At 54.2% G+C, this 17,777-nt stretch overlaps 1 long non-coding RNA gene across 2 annotated transcripts in view; it reads left to right on the forward strand.

Moving 5' to 3' along the window:
• Positions 1 to 1,870, forward strand: part of LOC134928801 (uncharacterized) — a 495,132-nt gene extending 493,262 nt beyond the window's left edge. For both annotated transcript variants that reach the window (XR_010178021.1, XR_010178022.1), the window contains exon 6: positions 1,584 to 1,870. This is a non-coding gene — a long non-coding RNA (uncharacterized LOC134928801). The remainder of the gene's footprint in view (positions 1 to 1,583) is intronic.
• The last annotated feature ends 15,907 nt before the right edge of the window (positions 1,871 to 17,777 follow it).

Here is a 17,777-nt window from a genome sequence, read left to right on the forward strand (position 1 = left end):
AAGGGCCATCCTGCCTGACACTGCAGTGCCACTCCTAGATGGGCCAGGTGTTTGTGTCGGCCACTAGGGTCGCTGAGCTTAGTCACACAGCTACCTCATTGCGACTCTTTTTTTTCTTCTTTGCTTCATGTGCTGTTTGGGGAGTATTTTTTGGAAGGGCCATCCTGCCTGACACTGCAGTGCCAGTCCTAGATGGGCCAGGTGTTTGTGTCGGACACTTGGGTCGCTGAGCTTAGTCACACAGCTACCTCATTGCGCCTTTTTTTTTTCTTTGCGTCATGTGCTGTTTGGGGAGTGTTTTTTGAAAGGGCCATCCTGCGTGACACTGCAGTGCCACTCCTAGATGGGCCAGGTGTTTGTGTTGGCCACTTGGGTCGCTGAGCTTAGTCATCCAGCGACCTCGGTGCAAATTTTAGGACTAAAAATAATATTGTGAGGTGTTCAGAATAGACTGAAAATGAGTGGAAATTATGGTTATTGAGGTTAATAATACTTTGGGATCAAAATGACCCCCAAATTCTATGATTTAAGCTGTTTTTTAGGGTTTTTAAAAAAAAACACCCGAATCCAAAACACACCCGAATCCGACAAAAAAAATTCGGTGAGGTTTTGCCAAAACGCGTTCGAACCCAAAACACGGCCGCGGAACCGAACCCAAAACCAAAACACAAAACCTGAAAAATTTCCGGTGCACATCTCTAGTTTTATCCTGGCACGCCTGCGTTTTTCCGCACACTCCCAGAAAACGGTCAGTTTCCGCCCAGAAACACCCAGCTCCTGTCAATCACACTCCGATCACTTCAACGATGAAAATTCTTCGTTCGGACGTGAGTAAATCTACTAAGTTTTGTGCTAAAATACTTAGCGCATGCGCACTGCGTACCATGCGCATGCGCATTTTTGCCTTAATCGCTCCGTTGCGAAAATCGGCAACGAGCGATCAACTCGGAATGACCCCCCATGCTTCTAATGGTTGCAACTGCAGGCGCACAAAGTGGGTGTCCCAACACTTGCGTATTCAGATACATAAAGTTGCAATCACAATTACGACAAAAGATGTTTTCTATCATAATCTAAATTCTTTAAAATAATATTTTTTACAGTCTAAAAATATTTTTTTTTAAATTCAATGGCAAACCAGCATCCATAATGTGTATGACTATTTACATATAAATTAAACATATTATATACAGCAATGTAATGCAGCAGATTACACGCACAGTTTATTTATTTATAAGGATATTCCTTATGGACTCCCAATTGATACTTGTATGCCTATATGTTGTTATCTAGTGCACAAAGCCTATGATGGAAATCACACTGACATTTCATTACAAAATGGTTATGGGGAAGATTGTAATATTTTATTCAGAGACTTAAATATTGGTGGAAAGTGTGCACACACATGCTACTTCCCTATACACAATTATTGTGCAATACTTATATTAAATGTGTGTGTCTTATTTATCTATCTATCTATCTATCTATCTAAATAAGAATATAGATATACACATACATATACATATAATTGGGGACCTGGTTTCGAGATAACTATTGAATCCTTTTCTTCTTTATTCCATCAGCAAAGACTCTACGTATTACTGGAGATGACAGCAAAGGGAGACATTGCTACCAGTCACTTCAGGTTATTATTGAACAACAACATCTAATACAGTTCCTAGCTGTTCCTTTATATTACTACAGTACCTGTGAATATGTACAAGAAAATGTATTCCCACTGCTTTGCTATTTCTTTTCCTCAGTTGTTTTGCAACATCACCAAATGTATTTATTTCTCAGCAGTTCTGGCATTAAAGCTCAGTCAAGAATATATCACAGTCCAAGACTTCATTTAAAGCTGTATTATTGTTGTTGGGGTTTTTTTTTTCGTCACGCTTAATAAAATGAATAAATCATTAAATAAATAAATAAATAAATGAGCAGGGTGATGTTCCATTTACGGCTGTTTTAGCCAAAATAAACAAAAAAATTACTTGGTTTTCAGATTGCCCTCATTATAGAATACACTTTACTCTTAGATCAGTGGTTCCCAAACTGTGTGCCGTGGCTCCCAGGGGTGCCTCGGGACACTTGCAGGGGTGCCTTGGATTGGTGGTCCAGGACCAATTCAAATTATTTATGGTCCATATAATAGGCAAAACTAGTGCTAGTAGCTGTCAGTCATACAATATGTGGACAAACAGAAGCAAATCTTGTCCCTCCCCACACAATTGACCCTAAGGATGACATATAAACACAATCTACTTCATTTAATATTTCTTTCTAAATTTCTCAATAAGAAATTTTTGTCTTAGGGGTGCCGTGAAAAAAATTCTGATACTCTAGTGCGCCGTGATTCAAAAAAGTTTGGAAACCACTGCCTTAGATTGAGTCCTTCAATCTGATTAATTATGACGACTGTTTTCTATTTAGACACAAATATAGGGGGTAATTCCAAGTTGATCGCAGCAGGAAATTTTTTAGCAGTTGGGCAAAACCATGTGCACTGCAGGGGAGGCAGATATAACATTTGCAGAGAGAGTTAGATTTGGGTGGGTTATTTTGTTTCTGTGTAGGGTAAATACTGGCTGCTTTATTTTTACACTGCAATTTAGATTGCAGATTGAACTCACCACACCCAAATTTATCTCTCCCACACCCCCATAATGAACATTTCATATTACCTATTCTCTTACTTTTACTAGTTCTGTGTATAACCTGTAATTTTCTACTAATTTTTTTCCCTTTGTCCCATTTATCATTAAATAGTTGTGGCTTATAATGGGTGTTTTTGGGGGATAACTGCAAATATGTAGTATCCACTGAATGTATGATACAAAGGAAAGAAAAAGAATCTCTCTGGTTTTGGGGGCACTCTTATGTTGTATGATATATTTAAAAATTAACCTTTGTTAGATCGATTAAAAAAAGGGGAGTGTGTATATCAAAAGACAAACAGACAAAAAAACAGAAACATTACATATAGTAAAAACATAACTAGGGTTTCTGGAGCCCAGGGCAAGACTAGGAATGGCGCCCCTCCCCCCCCCCCCCCCACCACCACCACCACCACCACACCACGAAAAAATACTGGACGTGGTCACATACCAGAAGGGGCATGGCCACTGAAAATGGGGCATGCCAACATGACACGCCACCTGTTTCACGTCACACTGGGAACATTCTTTTCAATCCAACATGCAGCTTACCTGTATGATGGTTTCTCACAATATGGAACCTCCAAAGAACTGTACCCTCTAAGGCAAATAGCGTCTTCAGTTGTAATTCACTATTCATGTTGAAGATCACATCGTCCAGAAGATGCCTGTTTCACAGTATGAGCCAAATTAGCATGACCCCACACAGTATGAGCCAAACTCACATTACGCCACACAGTATGAGCCAAACTCACATTACGCCACACAGTATGAGCCGAACTTCACATTACGCCACACAGTATGAGCAGAACTTCACATTACGTCACACAGTATGAGCCAAACTCACATTACGCCACACAGTATGAGCCGAACTTCACATTACGCCACACAGTATGAGCAGAACTTCACATTACACCACACAGTATGAGCCATATTCATATTGCCCCACACAGTATGAGCCAAAAAATGTTGGTAACTTCATGCAGACGGTATATTCCCCATTGCTGGCCCCCTCTCTTTCCCCTGCAGGAGCATGGCAGGCTCCTCAGCTGCAGCACTGCAGTTTACAGTGGGTTACTTACTTCAGTCTCTGCTGAACTGTCTCGCTGTGGCTGAGGCATGGCAGCACACAAGGAAAGAGACATCGCAAGTGGGAGAAAGAAAGCGGACAGGATTCAGAGAGAGAGAGAGAGCATGGGCAGCCAGGAGGGAGGACACGCAGCGGGGAGCTCAGGGAGCGTGACGCTGGCGCCGCAGTCACGCTCCCTCCCAACAGCAGGAGACTGGATGCTGCTGCTCAAACGCCGCCGAGCGCCACGTCCACGGATCTAGCTCGGCGGCGCAGTGGGGAGGGCGGGCAGCAGCACCACAATTGCATCACTAACTGATCCCCCCCTGACTGATCCCCTCACATTGCAATAGTGACTGATTCCACCACCCCCCCCCCCGATCCCCTCACAGTGCAACAATACCTGATCCCCCCCATTGATCCCCTTACAGAGCAACATTGACTGCCCCCCCCCCCCGACTGATCCCCTCACAGTGCAACAGTGACTGATCCCCCCCTTTGACTGATCCCCTCACAGTGCAGCATTAAGTGATTCTCACCCCCTTCCCTCCCATGCAGTCCAGCACCAGCTCATCTTTTTCTTTGATGCGAGCAGACTTGCAGCAGGCTCCTCTTTACACTCACTGTGTGCAGGGGGAGAAGGGCGGGACCTGTTGTTCCGTTTTCGCGAAGGGGATTGGCCCTCCTTCTCTCCTGCATCCTCTGGCCAGACTGCCTTCTGCACACCTCTCCTCTCCTACTTCCCGGTCCTCGAGGGCATCTTTCTACTTTGACTGTGGCCGGAGGTGGCATACTGTAATGAGTCAGTCTGACTTATTACAGTACTGCTGACAATGCGGCTGACTGCAGACGGCCCCTTTACTACTGCCCCACGTCCACGGGACTACAGTAGCTCGCGGCGCAGTGGGGAGGGGTCGGGCGGCAGCTGTGTGAGAGGTGGGGCGGCGGGGTGCGTGTGGTGCCTGCTGCCGTGCAGGTGAAGACTCTGTACTCACCAGGCGCCGCTCTCTCTCACCTTCAGGTACCGGAACCTCCAACGGACCTGGAAATCTTCAGTCGGATCCGGACACGGCGATTCCCTCTCGGAGCTGACCGACGACCGAGCTGAGGAGAGAATAATTTACCTTAAAGGGGGTATCGACCCTTCTTCCACTGGAACAGGGGATACCCCAGGGGTGACCGCGACCTTCACCGGTTGGGTGAATGGTCATCACCGGCACAAAGCCTCAGCCACCCAGATTTCACACACTCGCGCTCTCGCACGTAGTGTGATGAAAAGGATTCTCACGTCCGTGAGCAATCCTGACTCCGGCGCTCGGGGACAGACAAGGGACAAACGCACACAGATGTTACTCACCGTCAGTTTCGCACTGCGAACGTCTTCTTCTCTTACAGGTCCCTGTAAGGAGGTAAACAAACAAGCAAACAGCCGTGCAGGGCCTAACTCTAACCTAGTGTCACACCATATACTAACTACAACGGCAGAGCCCTCGAACTAGCTCTGTGGGTGTGGTGCAACAAAACTAAACACACTTAACGAGCTCACACTTTGCCCCGCACGGTAACATACATCACGATACACAATGCAAGCGACGGTACGGTCCCTTTAGTTACCCGACTCAGAACACCCAGTAGTGGGGGCCGCACAGCTCACCCACCTACCGTACTCTCTCCTTAGGGCTCAGGCCGAGCGGGCCTGCCTACCTAACACCTCAGGGTGGCCTGGGCCTAGTGCCCGGTGCCACCTTTATTCACCTCGGGGGCACTTGTTCACTGGGCCTAGCGCCCCCTAACTGCACACAGGCCGGAGGCCTGACTTCGCCCACGGGCCTAGCGCCCGCCTAACTTGCTGCCCGTTGGGTGACCTGGGCCTTGTGCCCAGGGTCACCTTATATGTACCTACTGCCAAAATACACTAGGGCCTAGCGCCCTCTAATGCCCCACAGGCCTATCGCCTGATATGCCCCCGGGCCTAGTGCCCGCCTAACTGGTGCCCGTTGGGTGACCTGGGCCTAATGCCCAGGGTCACCTTAATGTACCCCTAATTGGCCACGGGCCTGGAGGGCCCGACTAAATGCCCCCACGGGCCAGGAGGGCCCGACTACGTGCCCACAGGCCGGGAGGGCCTGACTGTGCCCACGGGCCTAATGCCCGAACACCCGGTGGTCTAGGGAGGAGAGAAGGGGGCACCTTAGAAGGGCCTACCTGCGGTGGAGAAGGCTGCAGTGGGGAACTGCACAGCTCAATTGCTTCCCACCACTGCAGCGCTTCTCGGCCTGGATGAACTCTTCTGCCGCTGGCCCGTCCTGGCCAGCGGCGCCGCCGTCTCCTCGCCGCCGCTGGACATCTTCTTCCCGGAGCCCGACGTCTTCCGGCCTCTTCAGCGGCCACCGGAGCTCCTCTTCCCACGGCCGTCGTCTTCTCCTCGGCGCCGGACTATCTTCCGCGCTCCGGCGCGCCGACGACCTTCTTCGCTGCTCCCGCCCGTCCTCTTCGCCGCTCTTCGGCGCGGCCTTTTCTTCAGGCTCCCGCCCGGCGTCTGACGCCGGGGGCGGGGCCTGTGACGCGGCGAGCGCCGATTGGCTCGCCGCGCCTGCTCCTGATTGGCCGGCGCCCCGCGAGCCGCGATTGGCTCGCTGGAGGCGCCGGATTCAAAAAGCCGCGGGCGGCGCTTCTGATTGGCGGCCCGAGCGGCGCCAAGTTTAAAGCGCCGCCGCGCCGCTCCCCGCCGCCGACAGCCTGGTGCAGGGAAACATCTGATCCCTGCACCAGACACCCGCCGCCGCACACTCAGCGCTGGGGACAGACAAGCTGCCCCAGCGCTGCCCCCAGCTAGGGACAGCAACACGGATGTGCCCACAGGGCACATCTTTACATTTCCCCCCCTTTTTTCCTTTGTAGTCCCTACAAAGTCCCTCACGATGTCCCTTGTCCGCGGGTCAGGGGATTCCGAGGTCCCTCCGGCGAGGTTGTGTTCGAGGGCCCAGCCCGGACGGGCTGTGACCACACCTCCTTCCACCTCCAGCTCCGGGTTCCTCTTCTTACCTCCCGACCTCCATCGGCGGATCCTCTGGGGGAGTGGCATCTCCTCAGGGTCGCTCGACGTTGGCCACCATGGGGAATCTTCTTCCACGGGGACAACAGTCACCCACTCCTGACCTTCGATATCATCTGTGGCTTCGTCCCTGTCTTCCGGGTGTGGTATCGACCACCACCCAACAGCGGAATCCTCCGGGGCATCCGTTTCCTCCCGGGCAACAGCCACCACATGTCGCATTTCCTCGTGGGGCATCTCCAAAGGTCCTGTGTCTTCCTCTGGAACGTGTCCTCCCACGGCATCGCGATCCTCTCCCCGTACGTCCGTCCATTTCGCCACTCCCGGCAGGTACTCTTGCTCCAGGACTATCTCCTCCTCTTCACGGAGGGCATTAAACTGGGAGCATGACTCCACCCGATCCTGCCAGTCACTCTCGTCGGCGCTTCCGATGCCAGAATCGTCCTCCATCTGTTCTGGGAGGGATTCGTCGGCGGACAGCTCACCGTAGTCCGAGTCTTCCTCCGATATCTGGACTGGGGTATTATTTTCCTCCTCAGCGTACTTAGTCCTTTCCGCTGGCACCTCTGTTTCCTCAGCGTACTCCTTCGCTTCCGCTGGATTCTTTACCTCCTCAGCGTACTCCTTCGCTTCCGCTGGCATCGTTACTTCCTCAGCGTACTCCTTCGCTTCCGCTGGCACCTCTGCTTCCTCAGCGTACTCCTTCGCTTCCGCTGGCATCGTGACTTCCTCAGCGTACTCCTTCGCTTCCGCTGGCATCTCTTGGTACCCAGGACACTCCTGTTCCGCACGTCCTGGTCGTGGACGGTTCCATCGCGGGGAGATTCCGGACATCTCCGTCACTGGGTCTTCACGCTTTTCTTCGCAGCGTGGTCTCTTCACCTCCCAGTCGTCCACCTCCGCCTTATGCGGGAAAGGATTCTGCCTTACTGGGGTCACTTTCTTGGGACAGAGTAGGTCCGCAGCATCTTCCCAGGGGCACTCACTGGCCGCATGTCCTGGTCGCCGACACTTCCAACAAGGGAGGGCCACTGCCGCCTTCTCCAAGACGGGTTCCTGGTCCACCTCCTTCACTGGGGAATCTTCACCCGTTGGTTCCGGCTCAGAGGAAATGGGTACCTGCGAACTACCTTCAAGCAGGGTCTTCCGCTCCATTTCCCTGGTTTCCTCCTCCCATCTCTGGGCGCGACCATCCGCAATCATCCGGTCTTCATTCCACGGACAATCGGGAAGCGCATGTCCTCTCGCCTCGCAGAGCGCACACACAGGCTCTGCAGCCACCCGGTCCCAAAGCTGCTGACGAGACTCCGTCATCTGCTTCACCGTGGCCTCGTAGTCCGTCCTGTCTTCAGTCCATGGACATTCCAGGAGCCGATGTCGGGGATCTCCACAGCTTTCACACCGAGAATCAACCTCGTCTTCGCTCAACTCTTCGTCCCAGGGACAACTGTTGTGCTCATGCCCGTAGTTTCCGCAGAGCAAACACCAGGACTCCTTCACTTGGCCCTGCTGACGTCTTCGGTCCGCTTCCTGGACCACCTTCTTTGGGGACGTCTCTCGCCACGTACACTCGTCGGCAAAGTGCCCTGTTTGCCGACATCTCTTGCAGGGCGTCACAGCGGCCTTCTTGCGCCCCTTCTCCCGGCGCTCTTCTTTTCCACGCTGGATCGACCGCTGCACCATCTTCAGGATGTCTGCCCCAGACACCGTCACCCAGATGCTCTGGTCCGCACACATCCGGGGGTGAGTCTTCTTGGTGGCGTTCCACATCGTGTCCGTGATCCGGTCTCTTTGATCCTGCCGACTACGCCAAGTGTGAGAGGTGGGGCGGCGGGGTGCGTGTGGTGCCTGCTGCCGTGCAGGCGAAGACTCTGTACTCACCAGGCGCCGCTCTCTCTCACCTTCAGGTACCGGAACCTCCAACGGACCTGGAAATCTTCAGTCGGATCCGGACACTGCGATTCCCTCTCGGAGCTGACCGACGACCGAGCTGAGGAGAGAATAATTTACCTTAAAGGGGGTATCGACCCTTCTTCCACTGGAACAGGGGATACCCCAGGGGTGACCGCAACCTTCACCGGTTGGGTGAATGGTCATCACCGGCACAAAGCCTCAGCCACCCAGATTTCACACACTCGCGCTCTCGCACGTAGTGTGATGAAAAGGATTCTCACGTCCGTGAGCAATCCCGATTCCGGCGCTCGGGGACAGACAAGGGACAAACGCACACAGATGTTACTCACCGTCAGTTTCGCACTGCGAATGTCTTCTTCTCTTACAGGTCCCTGTAAGGAGGTAAACAAACAAGCAAACAGCCGTGCAGGGCCTAACTCTAACTTAGTGTCACACCCTATACTAACTACAATGGCAGAGCTCTCGAACTAGCTCTGTGGGTGTGGTGCAACAAAACTAAACACACTTAACGAGCTCACACTTTGCCCCGCACGGTAAAATACATCACGATACACAATGCAAGCGACGGTACGGTCCCTTTAGTTACCCGACTCAGAACACCCAGTAGTGGGGGCCGCACAGCTCACCCACCTACCGTACTCTCTCCTTAGGGCTCAGGCCGAGCGGACCTGCCTACCTAACACCTCAGGGTGGCCTGGGCCTAGTGCCCGGTGCCACCTTTATTCACCTCGGGGGCACTTGTTCACTGGGCCTAGCGCCCCCTAACTGCACACAGGCCGGAGGCCTGACTTCGCCCACGGGCCTAGCGCCCGCCTAACTTGCTGCCCGTTGGGTGCCCAGGGTCACCTTATATGTACCTACTGCCAAAATACACTAGGGCCTAGCGCCCTCTAATGCCCCACAGGCCTATCGCCTGATATGCCCCCGGGCCTAGTGCCCGCCTAACTGGTGCCCGTTGGGTGACCTGGGCCTAATGCCCAGGGTCACCTTAATGTACCCCTAATTGGCCACGGGCCTGGAGGGCCCGACTAAATGCCCCCACGGGCCAGGAGGGCCCGACTACGTGCCCACAGGCCGGGAGGGCCTGACTGTGCCCACGGGCCTAATGCCCGAACACCCGGTGGTCTAGGGAGGAGAGAAGGGGGCACCTTAGAAGGGCCTACCTGCGGTGGAGAAGGCTGCAGTGGGGAACTGCACAGCTCAATTGCTTCCCACCACTGCAGCGCTTCTCGGCCTGGATGAACTCTTCTGCCGCTGGCCCGTCCTGGCCAGCGGCGCCGCCGTCTCCTCGCCGCGTCCAGCCGCCGCTGGACATCTTCTTCCCGGAGCCCGACGTCTTCCGGCCTCTTCAGCGGCCACCGGAGCTCCTCTTCCCACGGCCGTCGTCTTCTCCTCGGCGCCGGACTATCTTCCGCGCTCCGGCGCGCCGATGACCTTCTCCGCTGCTCCCGCCCGTCCTCTTCGCCGCTCTTCGGCGCGGCCTTTTCTTCAGGTTCCCGCCCGGCGTCTGACGTCAGACGCCGGGGGCGGGGCCTGTGACGCGGCGAGCGCCGATTGGCTCGCCGCGCCTGCTCCTGATTGGCCGGCGCCCCGCGAGCCGCGATTGGCTCGCTGGAGGCGCCGGATTCAAAAAGACGCGGGCGGCGCTTCTGATTGGCGGCCCGAGCGGCGCCAAGTTTAAAGCGCCACCGCGCCGCTCCCCGCCGCCGACAGCCTGGTGCAGGGAAACATCTGATCCCTGCACCAGACACCCGCCGCCGCACACTCAGCGCTGGGGACAGACAAGCTGCCCCAGCGCTGCCCCCAGCTAGGGACAGCAACACGGATGTGCCCACAGGGCACATCTTTACATTTCCCCCCCTTTTTTCCTTTGTAGTCCCTACAAAGTCCCTCACAATGTCCCTTGTCCGCGGGTCAGGGGATTCCGAGGTCCCTCCGGCGAGGTTGTGTTCGAGGGCCCAGCCCGGACGGGCTGTGACCCCACCTCCTTCCACCTCCAGCTCCGGGTTCCTCTTCTTACCTCCCGACCTCCATCGGCTGATCCTCTGGGGGAGTGGCATCTCCTCAGGGTCGCTCGACGTTGGCCACCATGGGGAATCTTCTTCCACGGGGACAACAGTCACCCACTCCTGACCTTCGATATCATCTGTGGCTTCGTCCCTGTCTTCCGGGTGTGGTATCGACCACCACCCAACAGCGGAATCCTCCGGAGCATCCGTTTCCTCCCGGGCAACAGCCACCACATGTCGCATTTCCTCGTGGGGCATCTCCAAAGGTCCTGTGTCTTCCTCTGGAACGGGTCCTCCCACGGCATCGCGATCCTCTCCCCGTACGTCCGTCCATTTCGCCACTCCCGGCAGGTACTCTTGCTCCAGGACTATCTCCTCCTCTTCACGGAGGGCATTAAACTGGGAGCATGACTCCACCCGATCCTGCCAGTCACTCTCGTCGGCGCTTCCGATGCCAGAGTCGTCCTCCATCTGTTCTGGGAGGGATTCGTCGGCGGACAGCTCACCGTAGTCCGAGTCTTCCTCCGATATCTGGACTGGGGTATTATTTTCCTCCTCAGCGTACTTAGTCCTTTCCGCTGGCACCTCTGTTTCCTCAGCGTACTCCTTCGCTTCCGCTGGATTCTTTACCTCCTCAGCGTACTCCTTCGCTTCCGCTGGCATCGTTACTTCCTCAGCGTACTCCTTCGCTTCCGCTGGCACCTCTGCTTCCTCAGCGTACTCCTTCGCTTCCGCTGGCATCGTGACTTCCTCAGCGTACTCCTTCGCTTCCGCTGGCATCTCTTGGTACCCAGGACACTCCTGTTCCGCACGTCCTGGTCGTGGACGGTTCCATCGCGGGGAGATTCCGGACATCTCCGTCACTGGGTCTTCACGCTTTTCTTCGCAGCGTGGTCTCTTCACCTCCCAGTCGTCCACCTCCGCCTTATGCGGGAAAGGATTCTGCCTTACTGGGGTCACTTTCTTGGGACAGAGTAGGTCCGCAGCATCTTCCCAGGGGCACTCACTGGCTGCATGTCCTGGTCGCCGACACTTCCAACAAGGGAGGGCCACTGCCGCCTTCTCCAAGACGGGTTCATGGTCCACCTCCTTCACTGGGGAATCTTCACCCGTTGGTTCCGGCTCAGAGGAAATGGGTACCTGCGAACTACCTTCAAGCAGGGTCTTCCGCTCCATTTCCCTGGTTTCCTCCTCCCATCTCTGGGCGCGACCATCCGCAATCATCCGGTCTTCATTCCATGGACAATCGGGAAGCGCATGTCCTCTCGCCTCGCAGAGCGCACACACAGGCTCTGCAGCTACCCGGTCCCAAAGCTGCTGACGAGACTCCGTCATCTGCTTCACCGTGGCCTCGTAGTCCGTCCTGTCTTCAGTCCATGGACATTCCAGGAGCCGATGTCGGGGATCTCCACAGCTTTCACACCGGGAATCAACCTCGTCTTCGCTCAACTCTTCGTCCCAGGGACAACTGTTGTGCTCATGCCCGTAGTTTCCGCAGAGCAAACACCAGGACTCCTTCACTTGGCCCTGCTGACGTCTTCGGTCCGCTTCCTGGATCACCTTATTTGGGGACGTCTCTCGCCACGTACACTCGTCGGCAAAGTGCCCTGTTTGCTTGCATCTCTTGCAGGGCGTCACAGCGGCCTTCTTGCGCCCCTTCTCCCGGCGCTCTTCTTTTCCACGCTGGATCGACCGCTGCACCATCTTCAGGATGTCTGCCCCAGACACCGTCACCCAGTCGCTCTGGTCCGCACACATCCGGGGGTGAGTCTTCTTGGTGGCGTTCCACATCGTGTCCGTGATCCGGTCTCTTTGATCCTGCCGACTACGCCAAGTGTGAGAGGTGGGGCGGCGGGGTGCGTGTGGTGCCTGCTGCCGTGCAGGCGAAGACTCTGTACTCACCAGGCGCCGCTCTCTCTCACCTTCAGGTACCGGAACCTCCAACGGACCTGGAAATCTTCAGTCGGATCCGGACACGGCGATTCCCTCTCGGAGCTGACCGACGACCGAGCTGAGGAGAGAATAATTTACCTTAAAGGGGGTATCGACCCTTCTTCCACTGGAACAGGGGATACCCCAGGGGTGACCGCAACCTTCACCGGTTGGGTGAATGGTCATCACCGGCACAAAGCCTCAGCCACCCAGATTTCACACACTCGCGCTCTCGCACGTAGTGTGATGAAAAGGATTCTCACGTCCGTGAGCAATCCCGATTCCGGCGCTCGGGGACAGACAAGGGACAAACGCACACAGATGTTACTCACCGTCAGTTTCGCACTGCGAACGTCTTCTTCTCTTACAGGTCCCTGTAAGGAGGTAAACAAACAAGCAAACAGCCGTGCAGGGCCTAACTCTAACCTAGTGTCACACCCTATACTAACTACAACGGCAGAGCCCTCGAACTAGTTCTGTGGGTGTGGTGCAACAAAACTAAACACACTTAACGAGCTCACACTTTGCCCCGCACGGTAACATACATCACGATACACAATGCAAGCGACGGTACGGTCCCTTTAGTTACCCGACTCAGAACACCCAGTAGTGGGGGCCGCACAGCTCACCCACCTACCGTACTCTCTCCTTAGGGCTCAGGCCGAGCGGGCCTGCCTACCTAACACCTCAGGGTGGCCTGGGCCTAGTGCCCGGTGCCACCTTTATTCACCTCAGGGGCACTTGTTCACTGGGCCTAGCGCCCCCTAACTGCACACAGGCCTGAGGCCTGACTTCGCCCACGGGCCTAGCGCCCGCCTAACTTGCTGCCCGTTGGGTGACCTGGGCCTTGTGCCCAGGGTCACCTTATATGTACCTACTGCCAAAATACACTAGGGCCTAGCGCCCTCTAATGCCCCACAGGCCTATCGCCTGATATGCCCCCGGGCCTAGTGCCCGCCTAACTGGTGCCCGTTGGGTGACCTGGGCCTAATGCCCAGGGTCACCTTAATGTACCCCTAATTGGCCACGGGCCTGGAGGGCCCGACTAAATGCCCCCACGGGCCAGGAGGGCCCGACTACGTGCCCACAGGCCGGGAGGGCCTGACTGTGCCCACGGGCCTAATGCCCGAACACCCGGTGGTCTAGGGAGGAGAGAAGGGGGCACCTTAGAAGGGCCTACCTGCGGTGGAGAAGGCTGCAGTGGGGAACTGCACAGCTCAATTGCTTCCCACCACTGCAGCGCTTCTCGGCCTGGATGAACTCTTCTGCCGCTGGCCCGTCCTGGCCAGCGGCGCCGCCGTCTCCTCGCCGCGTCCAGCCGCCGCTGGACATCTTCTTCCCGGAGCCCGACGTCTTCCGGCCTCTTCAGCGGCCACCGGAGCTCCTCTTCCCATGGCCGTCGTCTTCTCCTCGGCGCCGGACTATCTTCCGCGCTCCGGCGCGCCGACGACCTTCTCCGCTGCTCCCGCCCGTCCTCTTCGCCGCTCTTCGGCGTGGCCTTTTCTTCAGGCTCCCGCCCGGCGTCTGACGTCAGACGCCGGGGGCGGGGCCTGTGACGCGGCGAGCGCCGATTGGCTCGCCGCGCCTGCTCCTGATTGGCCGGCGCCCCGTGAGCCGCGATTGGCTCGCTGGAGGCGCCGGATTCAAAAAGCCGCGGGCGGCGCTTCTGATTGGCGGCCCGAGCGGCGCCAAGTTTAAAGTGCCGCCGCGCCGCTCCCCGCCGCCGACAGCCTGGTGCAGGGAAACATCTGATCCCTGCACCAGACACCCGCCGCCGCACACTCAGCGCTGGGGACAGACAAGCTGCCCCAGCGCTGCCCCCAGCTAGAGACAGCAACACGGATGTGCCCACAGGGCACATCTTTACATTTGCACAATGACGGAGGCGGGCAGGTGGAGCAGATACGATGCCCTGGCCAGTGGCACCCCCTTCTGCTGGGCCTGCCATGATGCCCAGGGCACGTGCCCTGCTCGACCCCCCCTTAGTTACGCCTCTGGGTAAAAAACATAATTGCTCATATGCAGATAGGTTTGAGCAATGAGATGGTTCTCAGAATGGCAAGCTTAGCAAAGTGTTATTATATATTGCTAAATATTATGCATGGTACTGATACCATATACTAATCAGATTAATATCTTAATGGGTTATATACCCTTGCTATGTAGCAAATAGACAGCAGCACAGATCGCCGGATTTACAAGTCTGGTTATTAGTCAATACTGTATATGGCTGCTTCTGCTGCTATGGTCCGGCTGTGCTGCTGTAGCGGTGGCCCGCTGGTGCACTCGCGGCCGGCCGCACCTCCCAGACAGCTGTTTCGCAATGAGCTTCATCAGTGAGAAATAATACAATAAGCCTTCCCTCCTATACTAAACGGAGGAATTAGTATTTGTATTTTTCAAACCATTACCGATTTTCCTACTTTACTGACACTCAAAGAGTTTCTCGGTACAGTTGTGATTTTCTACTCTGCGTATCCGTATGATTACAGTGATATACAGTATTGACAAGCAGGGCTGTAACTACCTATGGATCAGTGGTGCCTGGCACACAGCGCAAAAGCAATGTGGGCGCAGGACCGCCGCCAGAAATCGCGAGGCTGTGACCACAGCCGCAAGCTGCAATGACCGGTGAGGTACGCCCGGCCCCGTCTGAAGGTCTACCGCAATTGCCGCGATGGTTGTGCATCAGTTTTCTTCATGATCTGTGCTACGCTACCTTAGGACAACCACCAGCGCTACAGCTGCCCGCCCCGTTCCGGCTCCCCATATCAGGCCGCAGCTTCTCCTATTACAGTCTGCGGCCACTCAAAGCCCCACCCACTTACTTCCTCGTGACCCCCCCAATTTCTGTCTGCTCGCTGATAGTAGATTACAGCAGCCGGCAGTGAAAGAGAGAGTGTTCCTTCCCATGCGCTCTGATCACCGCCTCCTCCCGCGCTACCTTTCTTGCAGTGTGTGGAGAGGGACTTCCAGAGGACAGATGCGGGCAGCTAAATGGATAAGTAAGTAGTGCAATACACACTCTTTCTTTCTTTCTTTCTTTCTTTCTTTCTTTCTCTCTCTAAACACACACACACACCTATACGCACACTGTCCCTCCCCTCTACCTAGCTAGCATAATGTGTGTAAGGGGCTCTTCTACGGTGTAATATGTATCAGGTGACAGACAGATGCTGCAGCACTGGTTAATGTGACCGAGGACACTACTGTGCGGTGTAATGTGACCGACGGATGCTACTGTGCTGTGTAATGTGACTGACGGACATTACTGTGTGGTGTAATGTGACTGACGGACACTACTGTGCTGTGTAATGTGACTGACAGACATTACTGTGTGGTGTAATGTGACTGACGGAAACTACTGTGCGGTGTAATGTGACTGACGGACATTACTGTCCGGTGTAATGTGACTGACGGACATTACTGTGCTGTGTAATGTGACTGACGGACATTACTGTCCGGTGTAATGTGACTGACGGACATTTACTGTGCTGTGTAATGTGATTGACGGACATTACTGTGTGGTGTAATGTGACTGACGGACACTACTGTGCTTTGTAATGTGACTGACGGACATTACTGTGCTGTGTAATGTGACTGACAGACATTACTGTGTGGTGTAATGTGACTGACGGACACTACTGTGCGGTGTAATGTGACTGACGGACATTACTGTCCGGTGTAATGTGACTGACAGACATTACTGTGTGGTGTAATGTGACTGACGGACATTACTGTCTGGTGTAATGTGACTGACGGACATTACTGCGTGGTGTAATGTGACCGACGGACGCTACTGTGCAGTGTAATGTGACCGACAGACGCTACTGTGCAGTGTAATGTGACCGACGATGCTACTGTGCAGTCTAATGTGACCGACGGACGCTGCTGCACTGTGTAATGTGACCGATGGACGATACTGTACGGTGTAATGTGACTGACGGACGCTACTGTACGGTGTAATGTGACCGATGGACGCTGCTGTGCTGTGTAATGTGACTGATAGATTCTACCGTGTGGTGTAATGTGACCGACGGACGCTACTGTACTGTGTAATGTGACTGACGGACGCTACTGTGCGTGGCAGTGTGACTGACGGATTCTACTGTGTGGCATAATGTGAATTGGTACAATTCTGTGGCCATGCCCCGTCCCCATAAATCCACATCCCTATATTTTTGGTGCACGTCTGTGGCGCACAGTGCCCTATTTTAAATGTGGGGGGGAAGGGGGCACCAATTCTCTTTTTGGCTAAGGGCACCAAATGTGTAGTTATCACTCTGGCCTGCCAAATGTGTAAAATATTGGGACTGCCTGCCTAATGTGTAAAAAGGGGGCTCTACCTGCTTAATGTGTAAAAAGGGAGACTCTGCTGCTGTTATGTATAAAAAAGGGGGGGCTCTGCCTGCCTATATGTGTAAAAAAGAGGAACTCTGCCTGCCGTAATGTGTAAAAGGGAGCTCTACCTGCATAATATGTAAAAGGGGGACTCTACCTGCCGTACTGTGTAAAAAGGAGCTCTACCTGCCGTACTGTGAAAAAGGGAGCTCTACCTGCCGTACTATGTAAAAGGGGACTCTACCTGCCGTAATGTGTAAAAGGGAGCTCTGCCTGCCGTAATGTGTAAAAGGTAGCTCTGTGGCCATGCCCCTTCCCCATGAATCCATGCCCCTATATTTTTGGCGCACACCTATCGCGCGCACTGGCCCTAGGAGGGGGGGCGATGCTGTTTCTTGCAGCGCTAAAATGTCTAGTTACAGCACTGTTGACAAGTAACCATAAATCCGGCGATCTGTGCTGCTGTCTATTTGCTACATAGCAAGGGTATATAACCCATTAAGATATTAATCTGATTAGTATATGTTATCAGTACCCCGCTTAATATTTAGCAATATATAATAACACTTCGCTAAGCTTGCCATTCTGAGAACCATCTCATTGCTCAACCCTATCTGCATATGAGCAATTATGTTTGTTACCTATATGTAATGTCTGTGTTGTTCTGTCTGTTTGTCTTTTGATATACTCATCCCCCCTTTCTTTAATCAATCTAATAAAAGATAATTTTTAAATATATCATACAACATAAGAGTGCCCCCAAAACCAGAGAGATTCTTTTCCTTTCCTTTGTGCCATAT

The sequence above is a fragment of the Pseudophryne corroboree genome, chromosome 5 (assembly GCF_028390025.1).
Source record: "Pseudophryne corroboree isolate aPseCor3 chromosome 5, aPseCor3.hap2, whole genome shotgun sequence".
NCBI lineage: Eukaryota > Metazoa > Chordata > Amphibia > Anura > Myobatrachidae > Pseudophryne > Pseudophryne corroboree.